This window comes from Sturnus vulgaris, chromosome 8 (assembly GCF_052056855.1).
Source record: "Sturnus vulgaris isolate bStuVul1 chromosome 8, bStuVul1.hap1, whole genome shotgun sequence".
NCBI classification, from domain to species: Eukaryota; Metazoa; Chordata; class Aves; order Passeriformes; family Sturnidae; genus Sturnus; species Sturnus vulgaris.
In genome coordinates, this window is record NC_142250.1 from 16,483,945 (window position 1) to 16,510,720 (window position 26,776).

The following is a 26,776-nucleotide window of genomic DNA, read 5'->3' on the forward strand; positions in this document are numbered from 1 at the left end:
AATCAGATCCTACAGCTCCTAGTGCTGCAGGCTCCCAAGCCTTCCCTTCCAGGGGAAACCCTTTCACATACTCCATTATTCTCATCAACTGTTTATTGCTGTGCAATTACAGCACCCAGCCTCCAGGGCACAGAGTCTTCGGGAAGCAACAAGATACTGGGTTGTGTCCTCCAACCATGTTGGGGCAGGTGGGCTAAAAACCAGTAATCACAGCTTCAGAGTGTGAAAAGAAAGATGATTTTTTTTCCCCACCTATTACTGGAAAAATATTCTTCCTTAACTTAGGAAATAAGAATTAATAATTAATTTTCTTGTAAATCTACAATTTCAATGGTATTTGTAGGACTGATAATTCTCATACTTATCAATGCAAACCTCTGGGAACTTCAGAGATACTATGAAAAATCCAGTGATACTAATTTCTGGGGGAAGATTTTAATCATCTCCTCCAGGCAGTTTAAGATACTGCTCTACAGTCTGCACTGAAGCTGCACCCAGAATTGGAAATTCTTATAATTTAAGAAAACTGTATAATCTACTGTTGTAATAATCACTTTCATAAATGATCACCCAAACTGCTGATATTACTTTATACTGAAAGCCCATACATAATTTACAATCTCAGAATGAAAATCATACCTTTACAAAAAGGTGTGCCTACATGTGTTCCTATTTACTGTACTAGATAAAGAAAAAAAATAAGGAAGTATTTTGAAATCAACATGAGTATAGGATCAAAATTAAGTTTCAGCAACAAAGCCCTTACGCATTTTTTCAGTGACTGCCAGGACACTGCGGGTGTGTTTGCTGCCTAATTCTGATCTGCAAAGAGATCCACACTACAAGCTTGCCAAAGCTGCTTTTCTGAAGCAAATGCTCCTCAGTCAACTAAAATGCAGTATTTTAGGGCATGCAGCTCTTTTACCTGATGTTAATTTTTCCTAAACAATAAAGAGAATAGAGCTGTTTGGAACTGAAGCCAAAAGTGTCTCAGGACTGTCTCTATTTTCTAAAGCTTCACTGAGAGAAACCCCTTACTTGGTCCCAAATACTGAATTATTATGAACAGTTAGACACAGAGCTAAAAAGAAAATTAAAATAGTTAATAAATAAATACATAAATTTAAAAATTAAAAAAAAAAACAAAAAACCAAACAAACAAACAAAAACAAAACAAAAAACCACAACTTGTTTTCAGCTCAGTCTTCTTTTTATAATTTTCAACCAGTATCTGAATGCTAATATGACCTGTATGAATCTAAAGCTTTCTGAGGTTGGATAACATACCCTGTAACCATACCGGTGTTCAAAGACATTAATGGCAGGTGCCAAAACATTCCGTCATAAGCTGCCCAAATTTGATGAATTTTTTTCAGACCTCAGAACAATCCTCACGAGATAGAAAAAAGCTCCTTCCAAATTAAGGATGTTGCAACTCCAAAGAATTAAGGGGGAAACTATTTTACTTATCCTCAGTCCTTGGAACAGTTTCACTTGAGGTGAGGGGGGAAGAACAAGCAGAGTAAAGGGAAATTTGTTGCTGAATTTTTGAAAGATAACACCTCCTTTGTATTTCAGTAGTTAAAATATTTCAGTGCACAATTTCTCAAATTACTTTCACAAGAAAAAAAATCAAACAAAAAGAAAACCCGCAACTAGTCAGAAGCAGACCCTGTGAGCAACACCTCACTATTAACTTCCGAGATTCCATGCAGCTGACTTTCTTGATCCCACAACCTGTATCACATCCACACACACACCACATACACATTCCCCCCTTCCCTTAGGATTGTATACTCACATTGGATTTCTTCCTGCCAAAGGCATCTGCATCCTTCTTCTCTTAAAGTTTAACAAAACAAAGCCACCTTTTACTGGTTCCACTGAGGAAATGTCAAGTTCTAAAGTTACAGAGACCTCTAGAATGTGACAGGTCTCACAGCAAAAAAATATTCCCTAAAAGCAATTGCCTACTGACTGGGGAGGAACAGTTTAACCAGAAGAAACATCTCTGTGCAACCTTGGTTGCATACACAATGAAATTATGAAAAGCTGGGGCTCTGGAATAAGAACTTTGAAAGACATTTCATTCAAGCTAGCACACACCAGTAGGTTTTGGTTCAAAAAACCAAGTGCTGTAAAGAGATTATGCATATTTCCTTATTTTCCATGTCAGAAATATAATATAAAATTTTAAAATTAAACATTATTACACACAGGCCACAAAAAGCAGTGTCCTTTTTATAAAAGTAGAAAGCCTCCAGACATCCTTTATATTCTTTCCATGAGCACTGCTCAATAAATGTTACAACCCTGAAGCTTTTAAATGTAGTAGTGATGATATCACCATTTTAAAGGCACTTTAACTGAACATTAGGAGAAACAATTTCTTTTCTCAAAATCAAAATAACAGTAACCAAGTTGATTAGAAGTGATTTATACTAAAAAAATTCACACTATCTGCATTTACGGGCTTCTGTAGGTAAGAGTAGCAAACAATACCCAGAATTCTGAAATAACAAAAGAGCCCGATGAACTAATGTGGCAAAATAAACATTTCATTTAAGTTCCAAGAGATACATGCCAGGAAAGCACTATTTTTACATTACACTGAGTAAGAATAAATACTAAATAATAAATATTTGGAAGAATATAGTATTTCCACCTATTGCACTTAAAAGCTCAAAAACGTTTTCAATTCCATGCATAGAGCTGCTCTGAAAGCCACATTGAATATATTGCCTTTGTTTGTTTAGGTTATGCACAGATAAATATTGGGATGACAGTTAAAGACACATCCTTGAAGTAGTCTACCCAATAAATTTGGAAAGAGAAAGAAGAGGAGGAGGAATAAAAAATCCAGCTGTATAAGATTCTCTTTGTTGCCTGCTTGTTAAGGAATCCTTCTGGCACAACTGAGGGGATTATGAATTCACATGTGAATTTATCCCCTATTAAACTTTTAGTGAAAGGGTCAGTTGGCAGGAATGATAAAGCTCAAGCACACCAGTCACATGCTGGCAGAGCATCTGTGACTGGCTCTACTCAGGCATATCCCTGGTTTATAGCTTTAACATAGAGAGGAAGCTACAGGGGCGGGCAGAAAACAGTCCACTTCTGAAAACACTGGAAATAGTTAAAACTACAGTTTCACATGAGACAGTGTGACTTCACAACTTCAGGTCACACTTTTTTTTTTTTTTTTTTTTTTTAAGAGAGCACCAAGGAGGACAGAGCAGGCTAAAATCTCCCATCCCATCTCACAGGCAAGGGCTCTCATAATCTCTTAGCACTTACATAGCACTTTGGCCACTCACATCTTCCTATTTTCCACTCCAACTCCATTTGCTGGGCTACCTCAGCTTCCAAGCAACACTCTTGGTCCCACACATACCACTGCTGTACAGGTGGTAGTTAAAAATATATAGCAACTGTGCCAATGCTGAAGCCTGGTCAAAATTTACATTTACACATCACCTCAACATGTTCTACTTTATTTTTAAAATTTATACTTCTATTGCTACTATGCAATGTAGCAGAGAAAATAATCCTGTTTGCACCTTCCTGTGGTGGTGTTATTTCTACAAGAGATTTGATTCAAGCTCTTCGGGTGAAGAAAAAGGAAAAATACAAAGGCCAGCAACAATACAGCAGCTGCAGTCATGATGCAAGACTCACCTTTATGACAAGAGGTTCTGTGGAGCCAGTCTGTGCATTCTCACCAGTCACCATGTCCACTGTCAGGTGCCCTGTCACACAACTCGTCCTCCCAGGCTCTTCTTCAAAACTCTTGGGGCTTGAGCATTCTCTAGAGTCAAATGAACCTGACTTTTCCCTGATGCTCCCCAGCTGCAAGCCACACACGGAGCCGCTGTGCCAGGCCTGCAGGCTGGCTGAGCCCCACAGAAGGGATGTGCTGCTGCTGCAGCTCTGTCCTCAGGACCATGCTGGGAAATGTCTGCTCCCTTCCCCAGTGCGTGACTCAAAGAACCCAGCAGCACACTCCTCACTCGCCTGCACCTGCAGGACCTAATGGGTGCAATATTTTATGTTGAGACTTTCTGAAGTCTTGTTATTTCAGGAGTCAGTGGTAATAAGGCAGCCACATTACTTAGCAATCCATTTTAAATAGCCTATTAGTGAATTCTTTTGCATTTAGTGACATAAATAAAAAGATAATAACAAAATCCTGACCTTCAGAAAACTTCTATCAGGTTTGGAAGGAAGCATATTGTAAAACAGCCCTCTAGATATATTATATGGAAAAGTGAAGAGTTCCAAAAATTCTGATATAATACTTCATTTACCCATAAAGATAATGTGAAACTATTTTTCACAGTTATCCACAAAAGCTAGATAGTGAAAACTGGATCATACATATTGAAATTGCTTTGAGGTAAAAGAGAACAACTAGTTCAGATTAAATGTGCTTTCTGCTCACTCCCCACTCCAAGTAATCCAATTTTCTATAGTTATACATTGCTTTTTCTGCCCATTGTGGTTTGATCAAAAATATCCCTCAAAAAGGCTTCTTTATGCTACTGAGTCAGTTTTCAGTCTGCAGTAGAATTTACACAGCATCTATTTGGCAAGTAAGGATGAACAGCCCAACACTTTGGCCAAATATTTGTCTATGTATGTCCAGACTTCACTTTTGTACCGTTTTTAGCCATCATTCAAATTACTTCAGCCATTACTGGAAAGAAAAAATGAACTTAGTTACAACCAAATGGGTTACTAATTTAGTTAGTTAACTTTTTCTTTCATATTTAACAGGAAGAATTTTTCTCATGTTTGACAGAACAGGCTTACTTAGTCATATTTTTCTCAACTCCTGTTTTTAATCTCTTCCAAATGGTAGATTTGACTGTGCTGTTGATGCATATGCAATTCCATATGATGCAACTGCATTGCACAACTTAACATATGAAAACAACCAAAGATCAGAACATTTAGCACCTGCAAAACAATCTTAAATTACTGTCTTTCACCAGATAATAAACTAAGTAAATGACAGCCATGCGCCATGCTAATAAACTAACTGCAGAGGACTGAAAAATGTGAAAACAATCTTTAAAAAGAAGTGGTTATTTAGAATAGTTTTAGGCTCCATAAGATGGGGCTTTTATATTTTTAAAGAACGATGTGCACCCTGTAAGACAATGAAATTTTGTACCAACTAATCATCAGATGACAATATTTTTGTATCATAATGAGGATACAACTAAAAAGTGCCTTCACAATTCCAGGCACTGCTCAACTGCTGTTTTTTTCACTCACACAAAAAGAAAGTGAATAGCCATTGAAATAATTTAAATATCTCCTTTTATAAAATATAAATAAATAAAGCAAGCTTTCTATTATACAGTTTGAGAATTTTTGTTGTCAGATTTTGTCTTTTTTTTTAATATTTAGAAAGAAGAGTACAATGAAGAAAAGCAAGTGGGTTTGCCATCAAAAGCATTCATTGCTCTGACACACAAACACCTGTCAGTGGAAAAAGTCTTCAACTTCTTCACTTCTCTTTACTATGAAGCAAACACGCATGAAGCTTTCAGACTATTTTCTTCCAGTGTTTTGAAGTACCTTTCAGTTCACATGAAGGCTAACAATTGCAAAGGAGCAGAAGAGAAGGAAAAACTGGCACAACGGAAAGACTGAGGAGCAGTGAAAGCCTCCCTGCTTATAGCTATTCTTTTGTTGAACACTCTTATGGCACACTCATTTTAAGTACAGCCAAAAAGATATATTAACAAACCCAGGAAAAATATTTCAAAAGTTTAATTCCTAATGTACATTTCTTCCTCTGCAAATATTTTCTTCCGAGTGAGAGTTACACATTAACAACACAAATCATGAAATATTTAATGAGCAACAGTAATAGAACACTATTTATATAAAGTTACAATTTACATGCAGGGTTTTTTGCATTTATATAGCAATCTCTAATTATCTTATTCAGCGTGAAACTGCAAAATAACTATAAGCAGACTAAGTCAGTTTCATAGTTAACACTATTACTGAAACAAGAAGCAACATTTTTAGAAAGTGTATGAAAAATGTTACAGATTATTTTGAAATTACTGTTGCACATGGCCACATAAATAGAATTAAGCTTGCTAATTTTGTATGAAAAAAATCCCCAAATATCTCTGTCTTTCACTGACATAAATTAAAATCTTTACAAATTTCACATGATAAGAAAGAAGAAAACTTGCAAAAGCATCAAACCAGCAATCTTGTAACAGCAAAGCCTACTTCTTGTGGATTAGCAAACCCTCACTTATATCTGATAAATCAGTTCTTCCTCCAGCTCTCATTGCTTAGCCTCCCCTATCAATCCAGGGATACCTTTTCTCTGAAACAATTACACTTGAGGAGTTTTGAACTTCTGGTGCAGACTAATCCATTTAACTACAGAAGCACCTTTCAAGCTTCCATTTGACACAAGTCCATCGTTCATCATTTGCTGGTGCATATGCTTTTTGCTGACAGAGCTCCATTACTAGAAAAAGCTCAGTAAGTAAAGCTGATTTGAAACAACTATATATTATAGATAGCCTGCATGAGACACGCTGATTTTGAGTCTAGAAAATCACCACATAAAAAAGGAAGGGGGGAGGGGTGGCTGAAAAGAACTATTTAATTATTAATATACTTTCACTTCTTACCAACTGCTGCAATGTGATTTATTAGCGTTAATTTGCAATTTACTTGGGGCATGGGAAGAGAAATTTAACTCCATATAGCAAGGTACATAACATGCTATGGAATTTTTGGACCAGAAATGTTTTTGCCTTTGATTTATAATAAAACACAGCACCAATGCTATCACAGATCCCTACCAACCTTAGCATGTTGTAATATCATCAAGCTGGAAATCAATATGCTGAACCATAAATTCTGCAGCACAATACATATTTGATTCTATTTTTTGACCAGTGACATAATTTAGGTAACATTAACAAGGCATTTCTGTAGTATATTTGGCAATAGTAAGTGATTTACCAATATGCATTAAGGTTCAGCATTTGGTGTGGTTTAGTGTTTCAGCCTCTATTTTACAGATGCAAGCACAGGGCAAAGAGGGGGTAAGTAATGTACTCAACATCCACATTTTCTTATTCATCACTTTGGCTAATAAACCTTATGGCTACTGGGGGTGGGTATAAGAAGGTATCACCAGTTTGTCTGTGCTCATGCAACCATTAGATTTTTTTTTGAGAGAGAGAGTCAAACCACTAAAAAAATTAAAAAAAAAAAAATACGGAGTATGGTAACAAGAGCTAGTAGCAAAGTAAAGGATCTATCAATGAAGTGCAATTAGCCTTCACAAAGTTCCTTTCAGGCTTCATCAAAAAAAGCACTTCCATGAAACCAAGAAGGTACATGCTCAGCATGAATGTCCAGTAATAGTTATATCACTGCTTTTCCAAGTGCCTTGCTTTAAAAAGGGATAGTCACCTTCCCTAACATTCAGAAATGTTGGGCCAATCTTCTGGGGAAAGAGTAAAGAAGCAGCTGAAATTATGACAGGTTTTAGGATCTATCTTTAAGGTATAGCCAGATAAGGCCTTTTTTAGCAACCAATATTCTTTTCACTGACTGGAATGAAAAAAGAAGTTAAAAATGGGAACAGAGATACAGTTTGTTGGATCCTTGAACTGGAATTAACTTCTATGCTTCAGTTTGAGAGAATGGGATTTGTAAATCCTACCTAGATTACAAATTTTTGTACATTATAGAGAAAGTTTTTGATTTTCAGTTTGTAAGCATAATACAAAGAGCAACACATGGAAGTAACAATCAGAAAACATCGTTGGGATAAAAATCAGTATCTTGATACTTCATGATTTCTTACACATTTGACTTCTTTGTTCCAACAGATTTGTTTGTGACACCAGTTACTTTAATCAATAGGAAGTATTCAGGTTGCTTATGATGAGTTCCTTATGTAGACATTGTGAACACTTCTCCCAGAAGATTCCATAGGAAGCCAAGACTGGAACCTGGTGTCCTCTTTTCCCTCTTCAGCCTAGATGTTAAAGAAGCTACCTCAGACTTCTTTGCATGTCATACAAGCAGCACAAACATGCCTGAGACAGTTTGCAAAAAGACAGGGCAAATTTCTCTGATTTTTTTTTACAGCATGCTTGATACACCACAATAGCAAAGATGGAACTTTCTTGTATACCTTAAGGAAATTCACATTTATGCATAGAAAAACAATCTCCAAATTCAGGGCAAGAAATTTGTCTCATTACCTCCTTACCTCCCATACCAGAACTCCCAGTGACCATGCCCAATTTCAGAGTATTAAGTTCAAAATAAAATGAGAGTCCTGTTCCACACATTTTTTCCCTATTATCACCTAAGGAAATGAAGAGACAGGGAAAGTGCAATGTGCACTTTACAGATGTGCTTTTTAATAGCTAATGTGATAACCTAACTTAACTAAAACCACATAATTATCTCCAATTGGAAGGAAATATAATCCCCTTCTCCTCTATTCCCTTACCCAACCAGAAACACAACTTTTCTGTTTAAAGAGAAAAGTTGGTACACTGACACATAGAAAATGAAGTTTACTGATTTACAGGTATCTCATTTAGAATAATTTTTAGTATATTTTAATGAGAGGTAGAAAGCATGAGCTGCAGTTAGAAAAAAAATACCAACAAGAGTGGACAGCAACAAAAAACTGAAGAGAGCTCAGATGATCAGATTAACACAGGGACAGACAGTAACATTTCTGAGGCAATTAGAAGGGAAAACACCACCCCTTCAACAGGGACAAAATCAGTGTTTTCCAAAGCCACAGCGATTGCCCAATTATCCCTCCCTTCTCCTCTGTTTGAGCATCAATTTCAGAGTAGTACAAGAAAACCAGGTTAACATGATCTGAGGAAGCTTAAGAAGAGTTTAAAATGCTCACTTTTATAAATCTTTATTTTAGTGAACACGAAATGTAAGCAAGACAACAGCTGCTACCAAAGTTCATTCTATTTCCAAAGATACAGTAAATGCTTAAGAGTTTAATACCTATTTTGATCCTAACTATCATTTTTATATTTTTTTCATAGATCTGGAACACAAGCACTTAAAATCTGACCTTCAGTGTTATTCTAATTATATATTACATATATAGGCTGGATATTAAGTTGTACAGTTGAATAATTATATTATTTTCTAAAGAGTCTATCTTACTTAAATAATTTATAAAATATCATGGTTCCATCAAGGGTATATCTGTACTTACTGGGAAACATAATGAAGAAAAACAATACAGAAAGTCAACCCAGACAAGTTTTAAACAGCACCATAGCACTCTATAAAAGAAAAGGTCATTTCCTCACTACTGCTTCTGCACTCTTAGAAGTTTGAATGAGCTACACATCCTGTAGTAGCTGTTCAACTCTCTGATATTCACATTTTCTGAAAAAATAAAATAGTCTTCTGCCAACTACTGACTACATACATAATTATCTACCCTCAGAAGAATGTGTAAAATCTATAACAACTATACACTATTTCAGAAAATACACTATTTCCAAAGAATAAAAATAAGTTTTCAAAACTTTTTTGTGTGCACATTTGATGTCATGTTTTGCTAAGGAAACAGTTCTCACTGAACAATCCTTCAAGTCACACAAGAAATGTTTACCCTACACATCATTGCCAAAATTGAACTCTGAAGTTCTAAAATGCAAAATATTTATCCTTTATTAAAGCAAACAAGTTTTAGAACTCCAGGAGACAATTTAGAGATGATCCATCCTGCATTTCACCACTCATACCTACTAAAAATGGGAGAGTGAAGTACAACATGCTCACATCTGACAAAGACTGGACCTAAACCTACAGCATGTTGATTTTTGCAGCCATCGAAATCCTTGCTTAAACAAAGGTTCTTTCTGTTGCTGTGCATTTTAGGCTGATTTAAAAAATGAAATTATTACAGGCCCTATTTTGCTACAAACTGAGAACGTGCACATTCTTTAGCAGATTACTCACAAGCATGGTCAGGAGTAATGCATATAAAAGGGCTAATGGCAATGCTACTCATTTTTTATTTACTACACAAATAGAGCAAACTAAAAATGAACATAAGGTCCTGCAGGGCAAACTCTGTGTTCTGTAGATATAAAAACATTGCTCATTAAGAAAAAAATCAGATGCAGTGATACATTAGAGAACAGTTAAGTGTGTAAAGAATGGAAACATACATCAAAATACAACTATTTCATCTTTTCTACGAAAAATCAACAGTGATACTGATGTTATGAGTCTCCTATTTTTCATTTAGTAGGCTTCAACACTAAATTATTAACAGTGGACCACTCTACATCAGTCAAAAAGACTGAACACAAGACCTTTTGCCTGAGGTTAGACTCTGAGACACTCCAATCAGCACATTTAAACTCTTAAATATGATGTTGCCTTCAGTATTTTTTCTATCTAGCCTCAAGAACAATTTATGAGCTTATGAGAGACAGATGCCCAGAGAGAAAAAATTGACCTGTCTTTTTCACAGGACGTGCAAACTTCAGGAACCTTGAACCTTTCTAATCCATCAACAAATACTTGTTTTCAGTGGCCAGATGGGTATTTGTAAAATAAAAATAAAAGCCACATACAATATCAAGGCTAACAGCTCAACAATGAGACAGAATTCCATGAGAATGCCTAGATGAATCAGAATATGTGTAAATACCTGCATGTGCATATTCACACAAGCAACAGAGGGAGAATACATGGAACAGAAATAGCATCAGCATTACAATGAAACCTCTGCAATGGAGAGTTTACCCACTGTTACAATAATAAAGTAGCACAATTGGGATATGCAATTAAAAATATTTTTTAGAAATATTTTTACAAGGAAAAATGTTTGCTTCAAAAAAGATATCAGAGACTACAATGCTAAAGATTTTCATTAGTTAACTTTTTATAATGGCTGCTTACGTGCTAATTTAAATGCTTTTCTTGAAAATTATATTGTTCATTATGAAGATACAGAATCTCTAGTTTAACTAGAACAGCTAGAAATGTGGAATATAGAGTTAAAGCTTTACTTTCTACATAGTAACAATGGTAAAATATATTTGCATATTTCAAAAGGTCACAGCCTACTTTCACTACAAACTGTACATATTGATAAATCCCAGCTCCAGACAGAGGTCAGCAAAGCACGTTTGACTGACTTCTACATACTTCATCTGTCTCCATGTGTACCCAAGAACTGAATACTGGAGTGTATGCACATCTACAAAGAAGCAGTGATCCACCAGGCTTCAACATTTTTTACCTAGGAGAAAGCAATCCCTGAAGTAGAGATGCAATATGTACTCTAAGCATCAGAGCTCTCTACCTGATGAAGAGATTGTCAGGACTGAAGGGAAATTTATATGCTTAAATTACCACAACTGCAATAGAATTATCATATCTTTTTTGACCGTTCACAAAATATCAAATAGTTTTTCAGGGAGTTGCTCTCTTTTTCTTTCATGTAGTTTCCCCTATAGCAGGTAACTCAAGGACATGCCAACCCCAAATATCTACTTCATGCCGGTAAATTACAAGGAGGAATACACCTTGACTGCTTGCAGTTTTAACACTTACTTAAGAAACAAAATAAGTGGAGAAGACGAGATCACATTGAGTTACAACTTTGTAGTATAAACAGCAGTACCATAAGTCCCAAAATACTCATACAGGTGCAGTATCATAAATACATGCTTATTAAAACACTGTCACAGTTCAGCATATGAAGATCATTATACCTTTTCTAGTTTAATACAAGTTACATTCATATCCAAAGATTATTGAATAGCTTAAAAAAATCTAAGCTTTGCCAGACTGGAAGGCTGAGTTGGTTCAAATGAGCATTGTTTGCTGACTGCTGCTAACTAAGATTTTAATCTCGTTTGAAAATCTTTTGGTCTGAGAGAAAGACACGAAAGATATTTCTTTAAACTGAAGTGAGCTCCCCTCTGAACCAACAGCAATTTGGCAAGGAAGATGAGCTGGCACATCAGAACACACTATTACTTTGTGAAGACCAGTAGCTTCTCTGTAAAAATATGCAAGGCCCTAATGTACTTTGACAAATGACAAAGGTTATTAAAGGACAGCTTGTGGGAGTATAATTGCTTTGTGACTTGATCACTCTTAACAGAAAGAACATCAGTAGAGAGTTAACTGCATGAAACATGAGTACAGGAATTCACCAAGATCTTGACTCAGCAAAGCACACGAGGACATTAATTCCACTCCTGTATTACAAAACAATTAAGAACATGGTTAAGTGCATGCTATATGACTGTCACTTAACTGGAGAAAAAAACAGCCATCTTTTCAGGGGACATGACAGTCTACATCATAGTACACATAGATATATACTATATAGATAATTAGTACTGCTATGCCAGTATATATATCTATAAATAATGAAAGAACCCTTACCAACTTTGCTGTAGTCTTTATACAGTTTATGTTGAATAACTTACAAGATGACTGAAAGTTTGCAAGGACTCCATCTTCAAAGTTCTGCCCAGAACATCCAGGGTCTCCATCCCCGACCCCAAAAGTCCAACATTTTCTGCATGCATCAGTTTCTCCATGTTTCTCAAAAATACTTACCAAAGCTGAGGTGTAAGTCAATTTATATTACAGGAGTTTAATGGTTTCAAAATAGAAGAAGGAGGAATACCAGAGAGAAATCTGACAAGGTTAAAAGGAAACTGGGGAAAGGTTGAAGCCTAACACATATTAAATAAAAATCAATCATAAAGACGTTTCAAGAATTACAAAGTAAGATACAGCAAACCACTGCTCAAAGTGAGGGGAAATGAGGGATAGGACTCCAAATCACATTGCAGCATTTGCTTTGTACAGAAATAAGATACATTATAAGATATGTTAACATAATACATAATAAGATATATTAACTCTTAACTTCCTGCAAAGCACTGACTCAGAGCAAAGGTAGGGCAAGAGATTCAATGCACTGCATAGAACAAACTCAATTCACCATGAGCCAGAAGCCCCTGCCTTGCTCAGGGACAACACTTCCACATACCAGTAAGGCTCCAGATTTTGCTTTTGTGGGGACAGCTGCACCTTCCTTCTTATATTTTTGCAGTAGCAAAACACTTCATACAAACTCATGGGAAGCATCTTGCCTGACACAACACAGAACTACCAAGTTTCAAACTATTTTCTAAAAAGGCTGTGTGCCACTGCAAGCCTTGCCCCTCATCCACACAACAGCATTAGCTGGAAAGAAAAATGCACACGCGATGTATTCAGAAGGGTATATAAGAGAAAAAAATGTTTAAATACTTACTTTATATAAAAGGTCCAAGCTACACAACAAGGAAACAAAAATTCAAAAAAGAAAGGATTGATCATTTGGAACAGCCATCAGTCAGCTTTGTACCATTGGCACAATGGTTGTACCCATTGATTTGAGGGTTTCTTAGCACAGATGTATTGTACAAACATCTATTTTTATGCTACTTTTCTTTGAGTAAAAAAGGATGCACTAGGTCCTCAGACACTAAGCAGAGTGCAGTTGGCTATTATCCACTCTGGAAGGATTAAGCAGCATTTATTAAGTGCCAATTTAGACATCACTACAATTGGTTCTGTGTATTTTTTATTTCCTTGAAGTTAAGAATTACAACAAATTGAAATAACTTAATTAAACAGTTGTAAAAGTCCATATTTTACCTAACTTCAAAGGAAAAGCTTTTACAGGGTTTACATCCCTCTCTCGGAATCATTTGCATTCCCAGCAGCCAAGAGATGCTCAGTGTCCCAGCTCCCCCAGTGTCTCAGCCAAGATACTGGATTTTGGACTGAGAATCTTGCTGATGTGACAGTCTAAAACTTACACTAAGTCATCACATCTCTCCAGCCACTCACATAACTAACTTCACCTCCTTTTCAGCCTTACTGCCTAGAATTATCTGTAAAACTAGTATAATCTACCTAACTTATCCAGTTAGGTTTCTTTTTTAACTGATTCAATGTTGGAATACTGTCTATATTTTATTCACCTGCTTTCTTCTCTGCTGCTGCAGATAACATCATCTCAACAAATACTGTGACTGATCCACAGTGTTTTATAGTCAAAGTTCAATTTAACTAAGTCAGATGTTCACAAACGGAATACTATTTAAAAACTTTTAAGTAGACCAAACACAACTTTAGTAGATGCTGCTGCTACAGTTTCTCAGCAAAGAAAACTTACTACCTCTAAATAAAATTTGCAATGAAATGTGGGAGCCAGAAAATCAGTATCAATACTGCTATAGCTGGGTATGGCCTCTAGCCTCCCAGCAGAGATTATTCTTGCGTTACATCAACTCAAATGAAGCAGCTATGCTTAAGGACTGAAGAAAATTTGTTTAACAACCATTTGCAGCTAGCATCAATATTAAGATCCCTAAAGACAGACAAAGTAGAAAAGGAAAAGTAGGGGTGGGGAAGCAGTGATAGAGGCAAGAAAAGTCTGAAACAATACTCCTTCAAGAACAATTCACTGATTCTTTATTTCAAAACAATGAAAAAAACTACCTTTCACAGAACAGATTTGCTTGGATAATATATGATGTTAGCAAAAATCATATTTTCATCTTCTGTTAGTACCAGCAGTTTTCTTGGACTTCTCTGAAGGAGGGCAGGAAGACAAAAAATTAAAATAATAATAATTTTTAAAAAGAAGGGCCAAAACCATCTTCCAGCTTTGACAGAAGAGAGTCATTTTTGTTCCTAAGACATTTGTCTTCATGTAACCCACTAGCACCCTCCTGTAGGAGTCATGCAATGAGAAAGCATCACAAAGGGTTATCAAAATGCAAAGCCAAGTTTCAATATCAACTTTCTACCCTTTCCAAACATGAACTTCCCTTGTTGTAATCTTATTTCCTCTTCAGTGAAGTAAATTAATACTTGTTCACATTTAGAATAAGAATTAATGTCATCTATGCCAGGATACTGAGACCATTCAACAGTAGGATAGCACTGTGTGACGGAACTCATGAACTAAGTCACATGTTAATAACAAAGACAAGCATTCAAGTTTTTATTCTGATTACAATTCTCCACAATGATCTCAGATTATTACACAGAAATTGTTTTATAGGACTATGATGGTTGAGGAAGGATTCATAAGCAACAAGAAGAAAACAGAAAAAAGCCCTTAACATAAGGACTAAGTTTAATACACTTTAAGACTTTTATTTTTGATAGGGCTTATGAATTATAGTAAAGACCATAGTATTTCCTTCCTTCTCTACAGATATATAAAACATACTTCATTTGTGTGCTTATGCAATATAATTCCTGAGCCTCCTAGTTTAAAGTTCATGACCATAACAAGCACTTCTATTATATTAGACCTATCAGTTTTAACAAGGACAGAATAGTAACATTCTAATTTTCCCTCTGTAGTTTCCAAGCATGACTCCTCTGACACAGCAAACAGACAGCAAATGCACGATAAACAATAACATGTATTTGTGAAGAAGCTCCACCCTGATGAACTGAAAGCAATAACTGTCCCATTTAATTAAAGAAGAAATTCAGTTATGTGCTGTAGAAACATATGGTTGGTAGGCACTATATTATCATGTGAGATAAGATACCTGGAAGCAGAGGAAACATTTTGCAGTCACACAGAACAGAAGAATTTGTGGAAATAAAGTGGAAGTCATCACAACTGTCCATCACTGGGTCATCCAAGGTAGCAGTCGGGCAGCACAGGAGTGATTTGAGAAGAACTGAGTATAGAGCAATCAGAAAGGTTAGCAAAGTAGAGCAGCACAGAAGTTCCCTGTGTTTCCAAATCAATATACTATCATAAAACATATCAAACCAAACAAGTGAAATACCCACCCTGCACACTTCCAGTATCCCAGCATTCTGGTAGGAGCAACAAAGCCTGTTAGAAGTGATGGCACAGGACAAAACCTATACATCAGGAGATCTCAAACTATCAAAGAAATATATAATAGAGCAAAACCTGTTCTGAAAGCTATTCAAAACTCAAGACTGTCGTTAGTTTATGATTGAAATTTATATGTTGAAATTTCTCTGGCCTTAGGTTTCATTTTTCAAACATCCAAGGAAAAATAAGAAACATTAGGCTCACATTAAATGGATCCTCCACTAAGAAAAACATCTTTATGAAAGGAAGATAAATATAAATTACATATAGGCTGGATGTAATAAAGTTACATAGGCATTTTTTGTGACTTGTGATCAGTTATGAGTTTTAGGCTTAAACTAGACAAGCTTAAATCAGAACAGTAAACATTGCTGCTTTTAAATGTTAACTTGGATGACACCATGAAGCCACTAGGTAGATCCCTTACAACTACTGGATGCATCCATGCATCTGCATCCATACTCGGCTCAGAGAATTTCTAAGGAATCATAAACAGTTTCCACACCAAAACAAAATCCACTGAGAATACACATAAGATGAAACTATTCCTGAAACTTACCATCCAAGACACTTCCAAAAATTCTGCAAGTGACAAATCATCAGTAAGGCTGTACATCCTTACACATTTCACCAGAAGGCCTACATTCAACTTCACTGAAATTCCATCTTCAAGATCTGTTTCCTCTCCCAATAGGAATGTTTCCAACACCCAACTTGAAAGCTTCTGCTATTGTGTCTTGTATTTCAGAGACAACATGCTTAGGGTTTTTTAATAATAATTTCAGTTTAAAACAACTTTGAGATTCTTAACAAGAAGTCATCTAAAGGATGTCTGGAAGCATTAGGCAGGAAAAGAACCTGCTAACCACCACTGAGAATACTACTGAAAAATATACTCCCAGAAATAAGAAACCACAGCTAAGGAAAATTAGTATAAGCAGGGGGATCTTGCTCTAAAGAGTTATTCTTACAAAATTGCCCAGGTTTGTTCATGCAGCTACCAAGATGTGGACAATGAACTTGCTCAAAGTAGCCTATGCAAATTTGAAGACTACTTTATTTGTTATATTAGTTGCATGCAGATGTGGATATAACTTTGAAAACTCATAATATTTTCACAAAAACAGGAAGAGACAAACTAAAATCTGTGATGATTAGTACTCCTGAGTACTATCAAACAAATTACTTCAACAGTTACTATTTCAATAGTTAGAAGGCAAGTTCAGAGTTGCAAACATCAGCATATACATTTAAAAATATATATGAGGAAGATGGATATGGAAAGAGTGCAAGATCTGATGATAGAAAACTGTTTTGCAGCACTCCAATGAAGCATTGCAGTACTTGGAAAAATAAACTTTTGTTTTTAAATAATCCCTCTCAATAATTCTAAAATAATAGCACAAAATGTTTGCAAAAGAAGCAAAGCAGAACTCAGTACTCTGGATTGAAACATTAATCTCTGTTAATATAAAAAAAGAAATGGTGTATAATCAGATTCTATCTGAAATCTCACCCAGATATAGAAAAATAGTGACTATAGGTAATTTGTTATTAAAACAGTTTTAAGAGCACTCTAGCGGCCAAGGATTTTCAAAGAAAAATTAAAGCCAAACAGTAAGAATAAAGCTTCAAATTCTGTTTACACACTGATTGTACAGGAGGGGGGGAAAAAAAGAGTGAATTACATATCTGAGAGCAGTGTTTCATTAAAGTAATTGTAGTCTCAGACTACTGTCTTCTTCTCTGCTGAAATATAATCTGAAGCAGAAAAAGAAACTCAAACTAGCACAAGTGAAGCTTTTATAGGTCACATGGGATGCCTGCTGCCATGCACCAGATGTGAGTAGGAAAAAGAAAGTGGTCAACATATGATATTAAAAACCAGTGCAGTTCCAAATATTTTAAACATGATGTCAAGTGCATTCAACAGGTCTACAAATGCACTACATTAGCCTAAATTTAGTAGGTGATAATTGAAATCAGAGATCCAGTCATTACCACTGACATGTTTCTAAATACTACCCAATAAATTTTTGTCTGTTTCAGATTCTGTATGACAGCTGGCAGTCAGGAGGGGAATCACCCAGAGGGTATGAGCACACACACACACACAGGAATTTGACTACAGAAATGTTGTATCTTCCCTTTCTAGAGCTAATTTAACAGTGACAATACTGTCATACAAACACACGCTCCCAAAGCAGAATTCCGCAAGCTGAATGTTTTTTCCAGCCTCTTCATGGCATCTTCCTGTAAGCACTGGGTATGAAACAGGAGAGAAACTTAACCAACTCAAATTGTATGTCCTGCATATGAATTTTCATGACAAAATTAATTCAGTTCTGTTAGAGAGACCGATCTGGTATTACTACTTATCCTTCCGATTATCTCTTATTTTTTAGTTAGAGAAGGAAGGAAGTCCATCAACAATAGAAGATACAATCTTAGTCCACAACTTTTTTGCTCTTACCTTTGTCATATCTATAATAATACATCATTTAACCAAAAGAAAACAAAAATGTCTTCTAAGTCTATAGTGCATCTTTCTTTTCAGTCTCTGCTGTATCACCACATTCTGATACATTCACTATCAGATAACAAAAAGTGCAGCCAAGTAACACGTGAGAATAAACTATCTCTAGGATCACTTCAGATTTGGTAAGTGGACAGGTGTCAGCCATCACTTGTCCTCCCATGCAGAAGTGATTTATGCAAATTGGTATGAAGAGCTGATAATAATATTTGGCATGTATAGTTAATCAACAAGGGCTCCTCACAACTCGGTTCTGCCTTCTGTAAAATGGAGGCAGTGATGCCTTTCCACTTCTCAGAGGAAACTGAACTTCAAAGCCCATGATGAAAACCTGCCTGAGAAGACATGCCAGGCAATTTAGATACCAACTACATGGCTTTTGACTGGAAATTTAAACATCTACTTGGAGCCAATGAAGGCTGGAAATGAAGGAACAAAGCTTTCACTAAAAGCTTACAGGTATCCCAGGCTCACAAGCCTTTGCATACAAGCAGAAAACACTTCTTAGTTTTCATAGATTATAATATTTTAAAATATTGTCTAGCAAAATTAATTCCAAAGAGATTTGAAAGTACCAGCTTTTTAAATGAAAAAAGAAAAAAAAGTAGGCCTTGAAGAGAAAAACCACCTTCTCTCTTAGTATTGTTTTTATAGAAAATCTATTTAGAGAGCAGTAATATTTCTATCCAAATACTTTAAAAAATGGAAGATGTATGCTACTCATCTTAGCTTTTTAGACCCTAAGACACAGAAGACTCATAAAATTACTAGCACCTATTAGAAGTATTAAACTGTGTTACTGGTCTCAATAATTAAAACTAAATTGACGATCGACATTAACCATGGACTGAAGTGAAAGAGCCAGGAGATATTTGGAGATAAACAGAGCAGTCAAAGACAAAAAAAAATTGAGAGCCCCACATTAGATGGTGGGAAGAGGAAAAAGAATATCAGTTTTATACATTTTCTGCTACTCAATTAGTTGCCAGAAGCAAGTTAAAAAAAAATGAAAAAAAGAAAACACAAATCCTACAAAGCTATGGATGACAATTCTACCTATATTAAGTAGCATCATAATTCAGAAAGTCTCAGATTAACCATATTGACAGCTCTACTTCGAATGCAAAACCCAAGTAACTTTAAAATTAAGTCTTTTAATGAATTGTCGTTCAGAGATATCTGTCTTGAAACTCCAAATCAGGCAGCCCATAGATCTAGAGTTAGTCCTTCACCAGGTTGTGTCAACATAGCCCACAAAATGCCTGAAGTTCAGACAAGGTCATTTAGAACCCCTGACAGGTCATTTGGGAAGGAGGGGGGTACACAGTGAGTGTCCTGTACAGCACAGGGTTGATCGTAAGAGCTGCTGAAAATAAAAGTGCCAATCTGCCTTTCTTATGACTTTTGACATAAAGTAAAAAGTAAAACAGCAGCCTTTTATGACATTTTAATTCTATTCCCACTTTCTACCAGCTCCATTAAAACATTTTCCTCCTCTCTTTTGTGCCATCCAAGATTAAAAAGTCATTTATTGCAATAAAGGGATTTAGTGATTTGGGAGTAACTTTTATATACTGTACACCCTCTAGACACCCTGAAACTATGTTAATAATTTTCTTCCTATTAATTGTCTCATCAGCTCACAGCTGGCTATGCTTTTTATTTCATTATGTTATTCATCAATCTAAAATAGAACTATAACAGAAAAAGAAATTGGAAAGAAGCAATTTCAATATTTCAAAACAGATGCAAATCAACACTAGAGATGCTACACAGCATACTTTTATTGAGACAATTCTATACATGTTTGAAAAATGAACTTGTAATAAACTCATATCCTGTGAAAATATGTTTTTCTTTCCATCTTATGAGCTAATTATGCCAACACAACATAACATTTTCCTAAATGCCTTATAAACTGACCCAGTTACTCAGAAAGTATTATTTTTAAATTGATGTGATAGATGCAAACTGGAACGTTCGGATTTCAATTCTGGCACCAATTCCCAGATCCCCTTCCCAAGTAATTTAAGGACTTCCTCCCGATAGTTTTTCATATTCTTTTAACTGACATTTTATCTTTATACAGTATCTCAGCAGAATGAACATGCACTAAAACAATGACAGCCCTTCTCTGGCTGTCATCTCTCATTCTGGCAAAGACAGATGTCTTACACTGGCTTATGCCAATAATAGAGCCGACAAAAAACAACAGAGACTACCTGCCTCTGATGTAAAGGCACCAATTCACATTTGTGACACTCATTTGTCAATTAACAGATTTCTTCCATTGTTGACACATGGGACTTAAAAGATGTGGGCTAGAATGTGATGAATTAAAAAAGACAGATGAGTAAGCTATGAGCTGCAAAGTAATACTATAATGTGCTTTAGATAGGAATATCAACTGACACCCCTGACAGGCCATACAAGGTTTTATTTCATTTTGCTCTGTATCTAGGCTTCATACTTTGTCTTCTTTGTTCTCTTTTCATCAAGCTCCTAACATCTCATTCTGACAGCCAGAGACATTTAAGGCACTTTCGTTTCAAATGCAAGTTAGCATACTTGATTTGTCATTAAAATGCAAAACGATTGCCATTGCAGGTAAATGTAGGTATGCTTAAAAGGTTGTATCTGGAAAGTAAAAGCTGAAAACCATTTCTGGCTGCTTTGCTTAACTCTTTCACAAGCCTCAGAGTTTTTACGAGGCAAGTGTCACCGTGCTGTAATAGAAGTGTAGCAGCACCTGCAGTTTGATACAGGGTACATTTTAGTATATTTAAGTAACAAAATATTAAAGTTACAATGTCAAGCACAGAGAGGCACTGTCACATTTGCACATGAAGCCTTAGCGTGACTCGCCCAAGAATCTGAAAAGAGCCTTACATGATAAAGCTTTACATGGGGTCAAAGCTCTCTACTACATAGACACCAAGGAGGAAAAGAGGAGGAGATTTGTTTACTCTTTTAAATATATTAATTGTGGTACAATTAGCTGAAATCGCCAGAGAGGGAATTTCAACAGCAATTTGCTTTCTATTCCAATGCTCACTAAGAGAGATGAGGGCCTTAACATAAATAATTTATTAAATAAATACATACACACATACAGAGCTCTGTAGCAAAAGACGAGGACAGATTTTAAATTTTGCAGAGAAAGAGACCTGAACAGGATGGGCTTAAGTAACACTTAGCTTTCTACATAACATCCATAGATGTGAATGCACTCTATAATATGAATAAGGTTATTTCTAGTCAATGAGATCGATTTGAATATCAAAAATCTCATTTGTGTTCAGCATACAAAGCCTAGCAAAAAGAAATATGCATTATTTTCTGCAAGTGATTTGAAAAGCAGAAGTATACCATTTAATTGAGCAAATTTCTTGACACAGAGGTTAAGTTCAGATATTTGATTTTAGGAACTTGCAGAGAAACCTTTATCCTAAGTTTGTAACTACGTATCTTTTTTGCAGACTTTCTTGTGGTTTTTTACTAGGGAAAAGAGAGGTGTGAATGAGGTTTCACTCCACTCACTTGGGTGCAGAAGTCTTTTTCCCTAGTTTTGTTTTTCCCCTAAGAATGAGTATTGTATGGAGATACGCAGTCAGGGACTCATTCAGAAAATCTGATTTAGATTATGCACATTGAATATAAGGTAGAGAACCTGAAACATTTGATGTTTCTGTGTATAGAATTAAGCTTACTGACCATTTCTGATGTTATTCTGCCTACTAAGGTGCCTCTGTTCCGACATAGGAAGTATTTATTCATTCCATGTTTTAGGATAGTAATAGGCTTTGCTGCAAATACAAATATCAACTTTACAATAATACCTGTTTTGATGGGTTTCTAGTGCTACTTTTTCTACCCACACTAGTCTTAAATACTTCCAGTGCACTTATGTCCCCACATAGAAAGAAAATAGGAAAAAAAAGGTGCTAGATTACCTTAAAGTTGACTTCACCATTTCACTAGGTTTCAAAATACTAGGACTACAGCAACCAGGACTTTCATATGCTATACTAAAACACACAAAGAAACACTTGCCCATTCACTTTTAGCTCAATATAGACATTTGTTCTCTCTTCCTCCATTGACCAATTACTAGAAAGTGAGACAAAATCTACAGTAAGGCATTTGTCTCTTTAATTTTAGAAACTTCTTTTCTTCTGCTCAATCATTTAAACACAGGTGAACCTCTTGTTTCAAATCACCTCTGGTTGCAGAGTCTATAATTCAGTCACAAAGTAAAGGCCCACATTAAACGGGTTGAGATAGATTCTCATTAGAGGTACATCCAAATTTCAAAAGCCCTTTCATTAGTGGTAGTAAGAGCCTACTCGATATGACTTATTTAAAGGAAGCCAAAGAATTGACAGTGAAAGAAACTGAACTGCCCTCTGACATTCCCCACTTAGACTGGCAGGCAATTTCCTAGTTGTGCACCTGGTAGAACTAGAACCAATACTGCACATGAACAGAGCTAACAGCTGGCTTCTATTACAGGCAACACAGGGAACAAAAGAGAGATCACTGGCAAGCAAGCAGGAACCTCGTGTTGCACCTGCACCCAAATCTCTCAGCAGCACCTTCATCAGCCTTCTGCTGATTTAAGGAGCTGAAGGCAGTGGGGAGAAAAGGCAGCACAGAGTGGGGGAAGAAAGTAAACTGGACAGATACACAGCCTCTCAGTTCTGTAAGCTGAGTTGGTTTCATTTTCATTCCTAGAAAATATAGTACTTGACAATTTTTTCCACAGCAATTCCAGTAGAGTCACCTTCCCATATGACTGTTTCTGTGCTATTCCAGAGCACTTCACTATCCAAGATAAAAAGTGTATTAAATGCAAGATAATAGGTAGAAATTGTTCAGATCCTTGAGCAGCTGTGATTTGAACATTCACACACTGGACTGTCAAATTACCTTAACATAACTATGTTGGAAGCAGAGTTTTACAAATATTCAATATACTCTTAACGCTTGTTCTGTCTAGAACATTCTTCCTTTAGCCTTTAAGTGCTTTAGAATAATCACTACACTTTGTCACTTAAGTAACTAAGTCAACTATGATAAGTTTTTCTTATCTCTTCAACTAAAAAGTCTTGGAAGTCCTGGGAATCTAAAATGCAACATCCTCATCCAGTGCTTTTGTGGCCACATGGCCTTGAAGAGTCATGTCACTTCAGCAAATCTACAACCTTACACTTCTCAAATGGTTCAAGGACACTTCTGCTGCATTTCCTTGCACTTTAAGAGATTTTATGCTCAAGAGACTAAATGTTTTTTGCAAGCAACCTCTAATAATATGTTCCTTCCTTCAAAGTTATAAGTGCAAAGGTTATCATTGACAAAGTCCTACCACAAGTGCTAAATCAAAGTAGAACAATCCTTGAGCATCACCCTCAAGTTTATATAGATTAAAAATATAATTGATATACCATACTTATATATAAAGGAAATATGCATACATCCTAAAGATCTTTCTTTTTAAGACATTATTTTGTGTGTGTGTGTGTGTCTCTGTGTGTGCATTAAATGCCAGCAAGCTGGCAGCAGCAGCCAACACACACTATACTTTCTATGAAAAGAATGAGCTGGCCTTGTGCATACATCCAAGTATTAGTATCTGCCAATACAGCTCATATACTAACTGCACAGGAAAAACAGCAGGGACTTCAGTACCTGAAGAGAAGTATTGGCCCAATCTGCAAGACCCCTGAGTTTTGAACCAATTAAACTACCCCCTAACATTAGATATTCTGCATCTCTTACTTGTGTTCTTTTAAAATTTATTTCTATCACTGTAGTCTCTCACCATAACAAAGTTTCCTACAAGCATGAGCAATGAGGATGGCTGTATTATACAAAAAACATTCACCGCTTCCATTTAAAGACTCAGCAGGCAAATTAAATTAAAAAGGCAAAATAAAGTATTAAGTAAGGAAATAATCTTTCAGTTCTACAAGCGAGCAACTCACTCAGGTAAGCATCATCAAAAGGAAAAACCAGGAGAAACAAAACAAAAATATAAGTAAAAAGTATAAAATATCACAAAACTGCAAACATCAGTTCATGGGTAAAGCCTACAACTGAGCTATAGCACTGCATTAACCATGACCCTACAGACAGTATAATTATTGTATAGCATGTCTGATTTGACATGCTGAGTCCAGAGAAATACATGGCCCTTTTGCACTTCTGTGCTCCTCACTCTTCACGCTTGCACGAGCTAAGGGCTTGGGGATGGTCCTTTTAACCTGAAAAATCATCTCCAGGATAATTTATGTAAATGCAAGATCTCAAAAATGGCACAAACCATGCAAGACCACACAAAACAAGCAAGTGATGAATAAACAGAACCTCCACAAGGATTTTCCTGCCAAATGCCAAGTAACTTTTTGCACCATGACCACCAGCAGGTTTGTTGAACACTGGAGGACTGAGGCCCTCCTTAGCGATTGGAATCAGCAAAACTAGTCAAGTTCTTAACATCTGAAACCATATGCTGAGAATCTTTTATATTGCATCAAGGTGAGACGAAGATACCTTTCAACAAAACAGAGAGGAAAAGACAGAGACAATAATTCCAGGGTTAGTGCAGGTTCTTCCCTTCAGCCAAGCTCCTTGTCCTCAGACAACAGTTATTTCTGCAGTCCTTCGCTCTTGATTCACAACAGCAATGATGAGGAAATACTGTTTTAGAGTGAGAGAAATTAAGGAAGTCAGAAAGTAATAATGATCCATCTGATTCTTGTACTTAAAACATGCTCTTTATGATGTCTTTTTCTTTAACCCCTGATGCTCTTGGAAAAAAAGTACTTCTCGATCTCAAAATCCAGATAATCACAGACTATGCAGGAGCAGTCACCAAGATACTATTTTCAATCTACTGACATACTTTGAAAACTAAAACAAGTACATAAAACTATTTCTCTTCCAAATGCCATAGACTTTCCATAGACTGTGATAGCCTTCCATTTATTAACTGATATTCTCTCAATCTAACATAGATTTCTATTCAGAAAGAAATTCAAAAGAAAAAATTCAGAAGAGAATTCAACACAAAAACTCAGTTTAAGACTGGTTACAGTTTTCACGAGAGGAGTTGGATTGTGCCAGTGAATTAAGTGCTCTGGATACACAAAGAACAACTGCAGATTGTGTAGATTTAGCCTCCAACATCACTTCAAAACCCAACTTCAACCTCATACAGAAATCAGATCAAGAAAAAACAGTTCACTCCCCGCACATTCAAATATGAAGAAAATTATGTGATGCAAACAACAGTTCACTGGGAAATGTTCTGCCTCAGTCCAAAGATTTTACCAACAGCCTTGAGTCAATGGATGTTTAATATGAAATCCTACCTCCAGTCAAGTCCCAGTTTGTCACTCATCTTTGTTCAGAAGTACAGATTTCATCTTTACTCATAATTGCAACAGATCTATAGACATGGATGGCCCCAAAAAACAGCTTTCATCAACCAGCACAGCAATATTCACCAGCTATAATTAAGGATGTAACAATCAAAGCTCACTACCTTATTTTAGCTTAATGTCAAATTGTGCTGTTTGTTTAATACTTTTACCAGATTTCAAGCTCCAGCAATCTTCACAGGAATTCTCCATTACACAATGTGAACCTACACTGTCCCCCAAGCCAAAGGTTCGGGTAAAAAGTTTTTGCCCAATTCTATCTACATGATACACCCTCAAGACAACTCCTTCCACGATGTTAAGCCTTCCTGAGGAAAGCAGAGCAGAAAACAATCCTGTGTTCCCATCTGTCAGGTACTGTAAATCAGTGGATAATGGCCAGCACGGGGGTCAGAGGTGTATATACACTACAGTGTTTTCACTGTCTGTTAGAGCCTGTGTGGCCATAAAGAGTCAAGCAAAGATCAATGGACAAAAAGAGAGGCCGCTGGGACTAAAGAAGATAACAGCCACCCATACTGAAATACAACAAATTTATAATACTTATTACTTACATATTACTGAGTTTGGAAAAATAACTTTTCCATTACAAAGTACAGCTTACATCCATGGCAAAGTATGCTGAAAGCAGTGAGATATTTAAGCGAATACCATAACCCATTAATTTGATATTTTTAACAATAGTCATTGACTGGTTACCTTTGTATTAACAATAAGCCAATGACAACAATTAAGGCACAGCAGGAAAATATACAAGTCACAAAAACACACACAGCAGTGGCAAATATTCTATAACCACATTTAAAATTGACAAAACAACAGAACACAGGCATGGCTATTGCA

At 36.1% G+C, this 26,776-nt stretch overlaps 1 protein-coding gene and 1 long non-coding RNA gene across 8 annotated transcripts in view; both read right to left on the bottom strand.

Moving 5' to 3' along the window:
* Nucleotides 1-26,776, bottom strand: part of LRMDA (leucine rich melanocyte differentiation associated) — a 640,335-nt gene that overhangs the window by 576,172 nt on the left and 37,387 nt on the right. The gene's annotated exons all lie outside the window — the stretch shown is intronic.
* LOC148223009 (uncharacterized) lies at nucleotides 4,720-25,035 on the bottom strand. Of its 2 annotated transcripts, XR_015805136.1 has the most exons (3): nucleotides 14,584-25,035; nucleotides 13,349-13,367; nucleotides 4,720-8,035 (listed from the first exon to the last, which is right to left on the bottom strand). It is a non-coding gene; the product is annotated as an uncharacterized LOC148223009 (long non-coding RNA). The 2 variants fall into 2 exon arrangements; XR_015805135.1 differs by having other exon boundaries at nucleotides 13,349-25,035.